This window comes from Molossus molossus, unplaced genomic scaffold (assembly GCF_014108415.1).
Source record: "Molossus molossus isolate mMolMol1 unplaced genomic scaffold, mMolMol1.p scaffold_m16_p_15, whole genome shotgun sequence".
NCBI classification, from domain to species: Eukaryota; Metazoa; Chordata; class Mammalia; order Chiroptera; family Molossidae; genus Molossus; species Molossus molossus.
Window position 1 is genome coordinate 55419673 of NW_023425350.1, and position 13920 is coordinate 55433592.

Consider the following 13920-nt stretch of genomic DNA (forward strand, 5'->3'; position numbering starts at 1 on the left):
AAAAAGGAGCAAATCCTCTTTCAATCACTCTTTATCACATTGATATGTTCTGTTCCTTTGAAGCACTTATTACCTAAAATGTTCTCATGTATATATATTCATTTATTATTTGCCTCCCTACCCTAGGAAATAAGGCCCATGAGGGCAGGGATCTTGGTCTTTCTTGTTCACTGCTATTTGTCAGGGTCCTTGAATAGTATTTGGCACATAGCTGGGCTCAGTAAATATCTCTTGATTGAAAGCAATAAATTGAGTGGCATGAAGATAAAAGATACAATTACCCAGGTAAAAAAATATTTGTTTTCAAAGGTAAGTACAGTTTCCCAGGACAGAGATAGTGAGACCCTAGAAGTAATAGAAAAAGCAATTCCATGATCTAGTTGGTTATAGAACAAGGATGGCAAACACATAGTATACACATGCTGCTTCCCCAGTCTGCTTTCAAAACAGACATCACTCATCGATCACAGCTCTTTTTCCTACAGAACAGCTCTTTTACTGCCATTTCTGATATTGAATCCATACTATAAATGAAAAAATGAAACTTTGCAAAGAATGACAGGTTTGGGAGGGTACCGTATCAAAACAGAAGGCCAAGGTCCTTACATAAATAATGCTGCCTAACCATCAACTCTAGAGTGTGAACAAGGAAAAGAAAGAATAGTTGCATAACTTTACTTTTTTTTCCCCCTGAACAAACCAAATGACACTACAGTTTGATTACTCCACATGTACTGATCAGTTGGACCAGTTAGAGAACTCAGTGTTAAGCCAAGGACAGATGCCAAAACCCAACCAAGAAAACCTGCTGGTGACATCCAAAAGCACTGGGGAGAAGTATGCCCCATTGACCATGACTGACAGCTGTAACTCACCTTCTTAGATTGCTGTTGGCTGTACAGAACACAGAATGAAAGGAAAGCATGGGTGAGATTAACATAGGGGCAACTCTTATCAGTCCCTGAATATTTTTATTTGGGGAAGGAGGCAAAAGGGGTGGGGACAGCAGCTGGGATGTTGCCTTTCATTAATTTATGGGTGGAACCAACACTTAATTTGAGAGCTGGAGCTTCCCCACAACAAGTAGGAAGAGTCAACAGGTATTTACAAATTCCACAATGGCCTGCATAAAATAAATGTCCTTCCCGTGGTTCTGCCTCCTCCCACCCCCACCCCCCACCCCCAACACACACCCAAAGCACTACTCTATATTATACAAATGGCATATGCCTCAGGAACGCAAAACCACTGTTCATGACCAGTGGAGGGAACTCTTTGGCTAACTTCTGCCCAACCTAAGTGATATGAAAGAACTTTGCAGAAATCTTGTCAAGATAATAAACATGTCAAGCAAGCAAACAAAGTAGGAAGCCAATACAGAGTAGAAGCAAACTCTCCATTTGCTTAGACTTTCTACTCTTATCCTTGCTTCTGACCTCCCAATATAGTGATGGGGTCCTTAGATGACCTACCAAGAGAGGCTAGGCAAAGGGCATGGTAAGTCTTTGATTAGACACTGCTCTCTCCCGCCAGTGGGTCTTTCTGTGGGTGAATCATTTGAGGCAGGACTACATGAGAACAAGAAATACGTTTCTATGTCTCTTCTGCACAGACAAGATGCAGCGTTGAAATAGGGTGAGGTATCATGAGGGACCTTTTTGCTCAGGGGAATCTTTGTGGCAAATGAATCACTCCATGGATATACAATGAAATGGGAATAACACCTTCCAGGTATGTTTTCTTGCCTGGATCATTTCCCCATGTGTCCACCCTCATTTGCTGTGGCTTCTTCTCCCCTTCTCATTCCTCAGTGCCCTTTAGTACTTCAGGTGTCCATCCCCTGTCCCAAATTCTCCCTCCATCCATCCATCACATCATCTTTTCCACACCCAAACTTCTGAGCCACAACATCTACACTGACCACCTCTTCTTAACATCCAGATTTCTAGACACTGTACAAGGCAATTCATAAACAACACTGCCTTTAGTCCTCCTAACAATCTACTAATACCTCAATGAGCCTTATGGTAGGAACTCAGAGATGTTAAGTGGTTAAGTAGTTTTCTCACAGTCCAAACTAGTAAGTGACAAGAGCTGGGATTCAAACCTAAGAGTGTCTGCTTTTAACCTCTATTCTAGTGTTTTCTAAAGAGTGTAAGTTAGAAGAAAAATATTCCATGATATTAAATATGAACACTGTAAAGGAATTTGAAAAATTTATGCTTCTAAAATAAACATTATACTCGGTCTTATTATTATGAAAAAAAAATCTGTCTCTAAAAATGGTATTATATTTTGCACTACTAGTACTTACCAAGAGGGGTACTGTTGGCCTATAGTCCGAGTCTATACTGTATAGATTGTTTAGCACCCCTGGCCCTGCTAACTAAATGCTAGTAGGGTCCTCAGTCAATGTGCAACCAAGAGTGCCTCCTATGTCCAGATGTCCCCTGGTGATATGGATGTTACTGCTTCCAGTTGAGAATAACTAATCTTAGACTATAATTACCAAGAAGTCAGGGTCTGTGTTTTTTTTTTACTCATCACTGCACCCCCAGCCTCTGGCTTATAGTAGGCCATTAGTAGATATCAGGAAGTCACTTAATGCATGAATGTGTGATAATAAATTGATGGCAGTATTTAACGATCATGTTGGATATTATCTAATCTGATCTTACTTGACATTTGGTCTATATAACCTTAATATGCCTGTAATATTATTCCATGCTTATTGTATAGTACATATCTGAATCAAATATTGTTCCTTTATCACAGCAATTTAATCATCCAAGTACTTTAATCCAAGCATGAAGCTCTTGTTGCTGTCCCCTTTATATATCCAAAATTATGATAGTGTTTCATTTTTAAATGTTGGGGTCAGGCTATATCGCACAATATTGCCTATGTACAGTTACCATACAACAAAAAGAATCCAGTGTCTCTCACTCTCTATTGCTTTGGTTCTCTTCTATGAGTAGTTCTGAGACCCCCAATGTCTTTTTGCTCTTCTCTTTATTCTCAATGGTGGTTCTTCTCCAACTTGCACCCTCAGACTATCCTCCTTCTCATGTTGACTTCTTCCTTTTGGAAAGTTCTTCTCAAATGCAAAGATACAATCTGAACAGAAAAAGATGTCTAGTCCAGCCAGTGTGGCTCGGTGGTTGAGCATCAACCCATGCACCAAGAGGTTGCCTATTCGATTCCTGGTCAGAGCACATGCCCAGGTTGTGGGCCAGATCCCCAGTGTGGGGCATGCAGGAGGCAGCCAATGATGTTCTCTTTCATCAATGTTTCTATCTCTTTCTCCGTCTCCCTGCTTCTCTCTCTTAAATCAATCAGGGAAAAAAAATAAAAAATAAATGAAAAATATGTCTAATGTGCAAGGACTAACCTGAGCCTTTGGGTCAGGTGTATACCCATCCAATCAGTAGCCACTCTTGTCGAAGACCGGCTATCACAGTTTGCAGTTTAGAGGACTATGAGCATGGCCCTCTCTGTTTGAAGAAGTCAGAGTGGCAGGTGTCCTGTGGACCTGTGTGGTATCTGTTCCTTCTATCTGCTTTTCCATGCTGATCTCTGCACTTTAGAATCACCCCACTCCTAACACAACCCAGCATTACCTTCCTCATGAAGCTTGACCATTCCCCTGGAGCCCTCCTCCATCTCTTTGCACTCCTGTCCCATTTAAGAGAACTCAGTGGCTTCCCCATTCATCCCTCTCAGCAGGATAACTGCTGCTGGAAGATTGGGCCTGGCACATATTCATCTCAGTATTCCCCAGTGCTGGCCTCTGCTGCTGGGTCATAGCTGGGGCTGGATAAGTTACTGTTGAGTAAATAGATGTGCTTAGGTAAAAGAGGAGAAAAGGAACCATCACATTAGCTACTCTTGAACTTGGAATGCTTTTGATGTCTGGGTTGAGGAGTTAGGTTCCAGTTCATTGCTTCTTGCAACATTTTTGACACTGGCTCATTGGTTATATCATTCTGTTACCTGCAGTAGGAACAGGTTATTTCCTCAGTGTTTGGAACTTGAAACACATTTTCCCTCATAAAAGCAATGCTGCAAGTCAGTGGTTTTCAAATTAAAAATAAAGCAAACAAACAAAGAAGTCATGACACTCTTTTTTAAAAAATTGCTCTATGAAGCTCATGTCCTTCTCTGCCTTCTACATCCTTAATACTACCCTATCATCAGCAGATTCCTGGGTGGGTGGATGGAGGAACATCTGGAAGCTTAGATTTGAAGCTGCAGCCATAAAAGACTGCTGGGCCCTAGCACAACCTAGGATGTCCAGCGAGCACCAGAAAGAAAGGTCGAAAGCCACCGTACACTGCCTAAAGCTTGTTGGGAACATAGTCAGAGGCAGCAAAAGGCATGTACAGGAGGAGGAATAACCAAATGAATTTCTATTTATTCAATGCTCACTTTAGGTACATTCTTTTAATTCTTGCAACAGCTATGAAAGGGGGAAAATGACAAACTCTATCTTGAAGGGTGTTGGGAATAGAGATAGTGTGTGTAAAATCCTGTGGCGAGGTGGCCTATAATAAATGTTTGTTGATTGTATGGTCTTGTCCTCAGTGTGCCAAGAAGTCTCACCAGCCTAGGAGGGTTTATGCTCATGGGGTCAGGGCCTCCATCCTCAAGACAGGTGGTGAGCGCCTGAGGGTTCACATTTACCAGGAAGATTCTTCATGTGGGGTTAAGCATGCAAACGTGGAAGTTGAAACTTTTGGGTCCAAATCTGGCTTTTCCAATTATTAGTGTGTACATTAGTTTCCTCATCTGTCGAAAGCAGATGATGATAATGAGGATAATGATGAGGATATCTCAGGCTGATGGAAACCTAAGTGAATCAATGCACATGGGAATAGAGCACATTGGAACCGCTCTCAAATGTTAGCCGTTCCTGTCATACTTTCCCCTTTGCTCTTTCTGTTTCTAGTGATAGAAGTATCAGGCACTCCAATAAAGCGTCCCTCACCCTTTTCTTTTTCTTAGCTTTTAGATTTTTTTTTTTTGCCTCCCAGACCTTCTGAGTCAGAAAGTCTGAGGTGGGGACCAGCAATCTGTATCTGAACACGTCTTCCAGAGGGTTCTGAGGCATCCTCCAATTTGAGAACCACTGTTGGAAATCAACTCTGGAATCACTTGTGTAAACTGTGCTCTCTGAGTTCTCAGAAGTCCTGGGTTGTGTATATAAATAGATGCTGCCATAAAGCATGACCAGTGGAAAAAGTTTCTACTCGTTACACTAAGACACCATACTAGAGACAGCATTATTTCAAATGTCTGTGGACTACTTTTACAAAGAACTTTGGGTCATCTATTTAATTCCCATCTCAATTCTAAAGTGGAAAGTGCTTTCATATACTTGGCACCTATCATATGTAGTTTGTGTTAGATAGATCTATTCTGTGTTACTATAGAATGCTCATTCATTCGAGTAATTACACTTCAGCTCTTTGAAGTATTGATTTATCATCTATCAGATTATAACAGTTTTTTTATGCATTAAGGAAGAACAGATCTATCTTCATGTTCAGATTTATTTTAAAGATATGCATTTTCAATGATATGTTTAAATTTATAGCCCTGGCTGGTTTGGCTCAGCGGTTAGAGCATTGGCCTGCGGTCCGGAGAGACCCGGGTTCGGTTCCCGCTAAGGGCATGTACCTCGGTTGCAGTTTGTCCCTGGCCCTGGTCAGTCGTGAGGGTGGCAGCCACTCGATGTGTTCCTTTCACATCGATGTTTCTCTCTCTCTCTGTTCCTCTCTCTCCCTCCCACTCAACCTGAACAAAAAAATGGGAAAATGTCCTTGGGTGAGGATAAAAAAATAAAAAAAATTTATACTTGTAAAGAATTTGAGTGTGTTTTGAGAAATTTTCTGTTGCACTTAAAAAATGTCTGGAGTCCCCTCGACCTTCTCTCACATTAACACCAAGATAAGGGAAGATGTTCCAGGATTTTGCTGCTTTCATTGAATTCTAGATTCCAGGTACAAAGAAATTATATCCCAGGTCCTGGAGGGTTTGCAGGATAGAAGACTGGCCCCAGTGGTGCTCTTTGGCCATTTTAGGGCAGTGACAGAGGCCTGGAAAAAGACAACTGAATAAGTGTCATTTGGATGTTCAGAGTGAGAAGAACACAGCTTGCTCAAATACCACTGGCTGGACGTCTGGTCAAGATGGCAGCATAGGTCAATGCGATGATCGCCTCCTCCCACAACCGCATCAACATTACAACTAAACTACAACACAACCATCATTCAGAACCACCTGAAATAGAACTGAATGGAAGTCCTACAACTACAAAATTAAAGAAACAGCCACATCAAGACTGGTAGGAGGGGTGGAGGTGCGGATGGTCTTCTATCCTGCAAACCCTCGCGGATAAAAATCAGGAGGACACTTCGGCGGGGGGGTTCTCCCTGAGGAGTGAGTGGTCTCCATCCCACACCAGGTGCCCAGCTCAGGGCTCCAGTGCCAGGAAGAGAAGTCCCCATAACTTCTGGCTGGAAAAACCAGCGGGAACAAAATCTGAGAGAGGCTGCAGCTGCTGGATCCCCATGCAGTTCCTCTTAAAGGGCCTGAGCATGGACTTACTTGGAATTGCACCCTGTAAGCTCAGAGGGGAAGCAGCTTGAGAGGTGCCAAAGACATACAGGAAAGAACTTAGCTTTTTGGCCTCAGGACAAGGGCTGGAGAGGCGGCTTTCTCCTGGACAGACATGCTGGCAGAGGCTGATGTTCCTTTGATAAGCCCTTCCCTGGGGTGGCAGATGGCCATCATATATGGGACTCCAGCAATCTGGATCACACTGTTTGCCCTGTCCTGGTGACTCCTCGAGGACCCACCTCACCCAACTTTCAGACCCACTCAAGTTGTTTCGAAAGGTTTTACCATAGGATTCACCTGTCTTGGATCCTGCTTCAGAGTTTCCTAAAATCTCTTAAACAAGCAGCATCCAGTGTCAGCAAGCCTCATACTTCTTGTTAAGTAGCCCCAGGCCTGGAACTAGAAGCAGCCAGCCTTGGTTCACAATTTGGGTTTTCCTGGGCACCTCCAAGCCTAACACAAGAAGCAGCCATCTGCAGATCACTTTGTAGCTTATGCAGGTGGCCCTGGATAGAACACAGGCAGTGGTTGACCTTGCCCCAGAGCCAGCATACCAAGTGGACAGCTTCAGATCACATCAAAACACCACCACCCAACCCACCTCCACAAGTAACACACTAAATGAGCAGACTCAGTGGGTACCAGAGCCCTGATGAAGTAGGTCTTTCTCTGTGTGGTGGGCCCCTACACAGTTGATCCTCCAAGGTAGTCAGAGGCCAGTGGGCAGTGGGCACAGCCAGTCCTTGCAGCTGATCAGCCTGAGTAAATCCCTCCCATTAAAGTGCCAATAGCAATCAAGACTCAATTACAACAGAAGGGTGTATAGTCCACACTAGGGGTACACCTCGAGGGCCCAGCTGGGTGACCAGGGAGGCTGTGCCCCTAGATCTTACAGGACACCTACAACAATAGGCCACCCTATGAAGCCTAGGAGACATAGCAACTCTATCTAATGCATAGAAACAATCACAGGGAAGCAGCCAAAATGAGGGGACAAAGAAACATGTCCCAAATGAAAGAAAAGAACAAAACTCCAGGAAAAAAATTAACCAAAATAGGCATAAACAATCAATCAGATGCAGAGTTCAAAACACTGGTTATAAGGTTGCTCAAGGAACTTGGTGAGAAAGTCAAGGAACTTAAGGAGACCTCCAAAAAACTTAGTGAAAACATCAGCAACATAAAAAAGGACCAGTCAGAAATGAAGGATGCACTATCTGAAATAAAGAATAATTTACAGGGAATCAATAGTAGAATAGGTGAAGCCAAGAAACAAACCATCAATTTGGAATATTAGGAAGCAAAAAACACCCAATCAGAACAGCGAAAAGAAAAAAGAATCCATCCTTTGAGACAACATGGAGGGACCTGGAGAGTATTATCCGAAGCAAAACAAGCCAAGCAGAGAAAGACAAATATCACATGATCTCACTTATTTGTCGAATATAATGAACATAACAGTCTGAGGAACATGGTAGACCCAGAGATGTGGAAGTAGTACAGACTGACAATCCTCAGAAGAAGGGGTGGGGGTGGGGGGTGGGGAGAGATAAACCACAAAACTCATATGCATGTGTGCATAACCGATGGACATGGACAACAAAGCTGGGGACGGGGTGGGGGTGGGGGAATGGGGAGGAGGGTATCACTGGGGGAAAAAGGAGAAACATCTATAACAAAATAAATTAATTAAAAAAAAAAAAAAGAAAAAAGAATCCAAAAAAATGAGGATAGTGTAAGGAGCCTCTGGGACAACTTGAAGTGTGCCAACATTTACATCATAGGGGTGCCAGAAGGAGAAGAGCAAGGACAAGAAATTGAAAGCCTATATGAAATAATAATGACAGACAACTTTCCTAACTTGGTGAAGGAAACAGACATACAAGTCCAGGAAGCACAGAGAGTCTCAAACAAAATGAACCCAAAGAGGCCCACACCAAGACACATCATCATCAAAATGCAAAATGTTCAAGACAAAGAGAGAATCTTAAAAACAGCAAGAGAAAAGCAGTTAGTTACCTACAAGGGAGTTCCCATAAGACTGTTAGCTGATTTCTCAAAAAAAACTTTACAGGCCAGAAGGGAATGGCAAGAAATATTCAGAGTGATAAAAAGCAAGAACCTACAACCAAGATTACTCTACCCTGCAAAGCTGTCATTTAGAATCGATGGACATATCAAGAGCTTTCCAGACAAAAAAAGCTAAAGGAATTCATCACCACAAAACCAGTATTATATGAAATGTTGATGCGTTTTCTTGAAGAAGAACAAAAATATGAACAATAAAATGCAATAAATACATATCCATCAACAACTGAATCTACAAACAAAATGAGCAAGCAGAACAGAAACAGACTCATAGATACAGAGAACTTTTTGTTGGTTGCCAGATGGAGGGGGATTGGGGATATGGGTGAAAAAGATGAAGAAATTAAGAAGACAAATTGGTTGTTAGACCAATAAACCTCAGAGGAAGGAGGGAGGGAGAGCAGTATGAGATAAACCAAAGAACTTCTATGCATTTATGCATAACCAATGGACAATAGTGTGGGGAAGGCAGGAGGGGGGCGGGATTGGGGAGAAGGGGGTCAATGGGGAAAAAAAATGAGGAACAGCTGTAATGCGTTCAACAATAAAGATGAGTTAAAAAATTAAAAAAGAAAAACAGAAAAAAACAAATACCACTGGCTGAGTTCGGCTTCAGTCCCAGACAAGTTCTACACTAGGTTATTTCAAATAATGATAATAATAATAATAGTAATAATAATAAGCCTGGTGTGGGGAGCTACGGGGACCAGAGATGTGCTTGAAGTAGTGGGTGCACCAGCATGTTTCGTGTTTCCAGTGCTGGTTTTGATCATCACAGTACCAATTTATTACCCAACGGCTGGCACTACCAAGTAGAATATGCGTTTAAAGCTATTAACAAGGGTGGCCTTATATGGGTAGCTGTCAGAGGGAAAAAATATTCAATGATTGTCACACAGAAGAAAGTACCTGACAAATTATTGGATTCCAGCACAGTGACTCACTCATTCAAGATAACTGAAAACATGGCTGTGTGATGACAAGTCCCAGGCACAGAGGGCCTACTTCGAAGCAGCTGATTGGAAATACAAGCAGAACTGTGAGATTACTGCAGACATGCTGTGTAAAAGAACTGGTATTTCTCAGGTCTACATGCAGAGGGAGGCTGAACTGAAGGCTCTGAGTTACTGTATGATTTTAATTGATACAGATGAAGAACAAGGCCCTCAGGTGTACAGGTGTGATCCTGCAGGGTACTATTGTGGGTTTAAAGCCACTGCAGCAGGAGTTAAAAAACCAAGTCAACCAGTTTGCTTGAAAAAATAGAGTGGAGAAAAAAATTTGAGTGGACATTTGAATGTCCAGTGGAAACCGTGATTGCATGCCTGTCCACTGTTCCATCAAACCTTCAGAAATAGAAGTTGGAGTAGTTACAGTTGAAAATCCTAAATTCAGGATTCTTACAGGAGCAGAGATGGACACTCACCTTGTTGCTCTAGCAGAGAGTGACCAAACATTGTAGTTAGTTTGCCAAATCCAATATGCCACTGGCCTGTGCGTTTGGTGACAATAGACCCCTGGATTGGAAAAGGAACCTCTTACACTCCTCCTGTGGCTGAGGGGTTAGGGCTCTACATAAATAAAAACAGTGCTTCTGGAAAGAAAAAATAGTAAAGTTTGAGAGACTTTTGAAAAAAGCAGCAGTCATTAGCATTCAGCCTGAGATTTTAAAAAACAAAATATGTCAGCCTGACCTTTTTCTTTTCTTACTATTGTTTCTAGACTCATGTATTAAGGAAACATGATAGATGCAAAATCTGGGGCATAATAGAAACTCAGTCCATATTTGTTGACTGAACAAATGGAGACTTTTGCAAGGCTTTTGGTAAGGTCTTTAATGACCTGATTGATAGAGTGATAACACAATGCAGGCTGGATGCAAGGGCAATTGGTGAGTTAGAATAACCCCAAAAATGTCATGCATACCGGCTTGGAGGCAGAGTCCTAATGCTGGGCCCTTACTCCCCAGAAAACTCTCCGTGACATGAATGCAACATAGAGAACAGGCTCTTTGAATTGCACTTCACAGGGCAACTTATGTGCTGAGGAGTGGGATCCGGGTCAATGCACTTTACTTAGCAATTGTTAAACTTCTTCATTCCCCCGAAATATAAGCAGTACCTGCTTATTCGAGGCAATTTGAGAACTATAAGAAAGATTGAGGAAGAAAAGAAAGAGAAGTCAAATATGACCACTGCTAACACGTTAGTATATACATATTTTTATGGTGTTTGCTTAAGGTATACACATTTTAAAAATCTAGATGAGTTAATTTTATATATCTTTTTACTTAAACTAAACTCTTTTAAAGTATTATGAGTATGAAACATTGTCATATCTAGTTGGCTCTGCACATGTTCAGTTGCTGAGCCCAAACAATTAATAGCAAATATTAATCTGGCATTTTACTAAGGCCCAATACTGTTCTAAGGGCTCCATATTTATGAACATTTTACATCCTTAAAATAACTCTATGAGATATTATTATTATCCTTATTTTACAGATGAAAAAATTGAGGCCGGTTTGGTTCGGCGGTAGAGTGTTGACCTATGGACCAATGAGTTGTGGGTTCGATTGTGGCCAAAGGCATGTACCTCGGTTGCGGTTTCATCCCCAGCCCTGGTCTGGGTCGTGTGGGAGGCAACCAGTTGGTGTGATGTTTTTCTCTCTTTCCCTCTCTCTCCCTCCCACTCTATGTGAAGATAAATGGAAACATATCCTCAGGTGAGGATTAAAAAATAACCAAAAAAACTGAGGCATAGAGAGATTAAATAACTTGCTCCAAATGATCAGATATTAAGTGGTGGGAGCAGGTGTTTTTCTCTCTTCTGAAGTCAGTTTTGGTAGTTTCCATTTATTACATGGTATTGGAATAATAGAATAGTTATCTGGAAAAAAATTAGGTTGATTTTCATATCACACTTTACCTTAGTATAAATTCCAGATGAATCAAAGACTTAAACATAGAAGATAAAATCTGCCCGGCCGATGTGGCTCAGTGGTTGAGCATTGACCCATGCACCAAGAGATCGTTGGTTCGATTCCCAGTCAGGGCACATACCCTGATTGTGGGCCCAATCCCCTTTGGGGGCATGCAGGAGGCGGTCAATCGATGTTCTCTCTCATCGACGTTTCTATCTCTCTCTCTCCCTCTTCCTTCCTCTCTCTAAAATCAATAAAATAAATAAATAAATTAATTAATTAATTAAAAAAAGACAAAATCTTAAATATGCAAAAACAGAGGTTGTCAATGCTGGCTGAGCTTTAGAATCACCTGGGGAAATTCATTCAATAATTATCTATTTAGCCCTGTCTGGGACACACCAGGGTGTGTATGGGAGGCAACAGATTGATGTTTATTTCTTCCTTTCTCACTTTTCTCCTCTCTCTAGAAGTCAATAGAAACATATTCTTGGGTGAGGATTAAAAAAAAAAAAAAAAGAATTATCTATTTAAATCAGAATCTCTGGAGGTAATGAAGGCACTGGTATTTTATTTTATTTTTTATTAAAAACATTTTTTTTCTTTATTGATTTTATTTTATTTTTTTAATTTTTTTTTTGTTACAGATGTTTCTCCTTTTTTACCCCATTGACACCCTCCTCTCCATCCCCCCCCACACCCTGTCCCCGGTTTTGTTGTCCATGTCCATTGGTTATGCATACATGCATATAAGTTCTGTGGTTTACCTCTTCCTACTCCCCACCCCCTCTTCTGAGGGATGTCAGTCTGTGCCCTACTTCCATGTTTCTGGGTCTACCGTATTCCTCAGAATGCCTACCTCAAGAAAAAAGAAAAATTTCTAATTGACTGTCTAACCTCACAACATAAAGAATTAGAAAGCAAATAAAAAGAAAACCCCAGAGCAAGTAGAAGGAAGGAAATAGTAAAGATCAGAGCAGAAATAAATGTCATGGAGACCAAAAAAACAATTCAAAGGATCAATGAAACAAAGAGCTGGTTTTTTGAAAAGATAAACAAGATTGATGGACCCTTAGCTAGACTCACCAAGAAACAAAGAGAGAGAACCCAAATACACAAAATCAGAAATGAAAGAGGAGAAGTAACAACTAACACCACGGAAATATAAAAGATCGTTAACAACTACTATGAACAACTATATGGCAACAAATTCGAAAATCTAAGTGAAACGGACAAATTTCTAGAAACACACAGACTTCCAAAACTGGACCTGGAAGAGATAGAAAACTTGAACAGACCAATAACAACTGAGGAAATTGAAGAGGTAATCAAGACTCTCCCAGCAAACAAAAGCCCAGGCCCGGATGGCTTCACAGGGGAGTTTTACCGAACATTCAAAAAAGAACTAACACCCATTCTCCTCAAACTATTTCAAAAAATTCAAGAAGAAGGAAGACTTCTTTATTGATTTTAGAGAGAGAGTAAGGGAGAGGGAGAGATAGAAACATCCATGAGAGAGAACATCGACTGGCCACCTCCTGCCCAACTGGGGATTTGGCTCACAACCTGGGCATGTGCCCTGACCAGGAATTGAACCGACGACCTCTTGGTGCATGGGTGATGCACAACCACTGAGCCACATTGGTTGGGCAGCACCTGTATTTTATAAAAGTCCCCCCACCCTGCCCTTCCCTCATGATTAGAATGCAGCCAGTGTTGAGAAGCCTGACCAAAAAAATAGTGTAGAATTTTTTTTAAATCCAGGAAAAGAGAAAGCTTTTTAATATATTGTATAAAACTCAAAAATTCTAAAGAAAAAGCTGATAAATTTAGTAGTGGGAGTTATTGTTTAATGGGTAGAGAGTTTCAGTTTGTGGAGATGCAAAGTTCTGGACAAAGATAGTGATGATAGTCACACAACAATATGAATGTTCTTAATGCCATTAATGAACTGTATGCTTACATATTGTTAAAATGGTAAATTTATGATATATATATGTATTTTTTAATTAGCAATAATCACACCTCGGATAAACCTCATTGTCTACAATACTACCACTGTGCAAAGCTTATTATATATATTTTACCACAGTAAAAAACTGCATTACAAAAAACATCACAGGCACAATGAAAACAACAGATTGGAAAAAATAGGTAACCTATCATAAAAAGAACTTATGTATAAAGAGCTTCCACAAATCAAGAAAAGAGCAACTCAATGTAAAAATGAGTAAAATATATGAAAAGACAGTTTAAAGAAAACACAAAAGATTCTTAAACATATGATA

At 40.9% G+C, this 13920-nt stretch overlaps 2 pseudogenes; one reads left to right on the forward strand and one right to left on the reverse strand.

The window, feature by feature from the left end:
- The first annotated feature begins 9449 nt into the window (after positions 1–9449).
- LOC118630557 lies at positions 9450–10171 on the forward strand (annotated as a pseudogene).
- Positions 10172–13586: 3415 nt separating this feature from the next.
- On the reverse strand, positions 13587–13702 carry LOC118631333 (annotated as a pseudogene).
- Between the last annotated feature and the right edge of the window lie 218 nt (positions 13703–13920).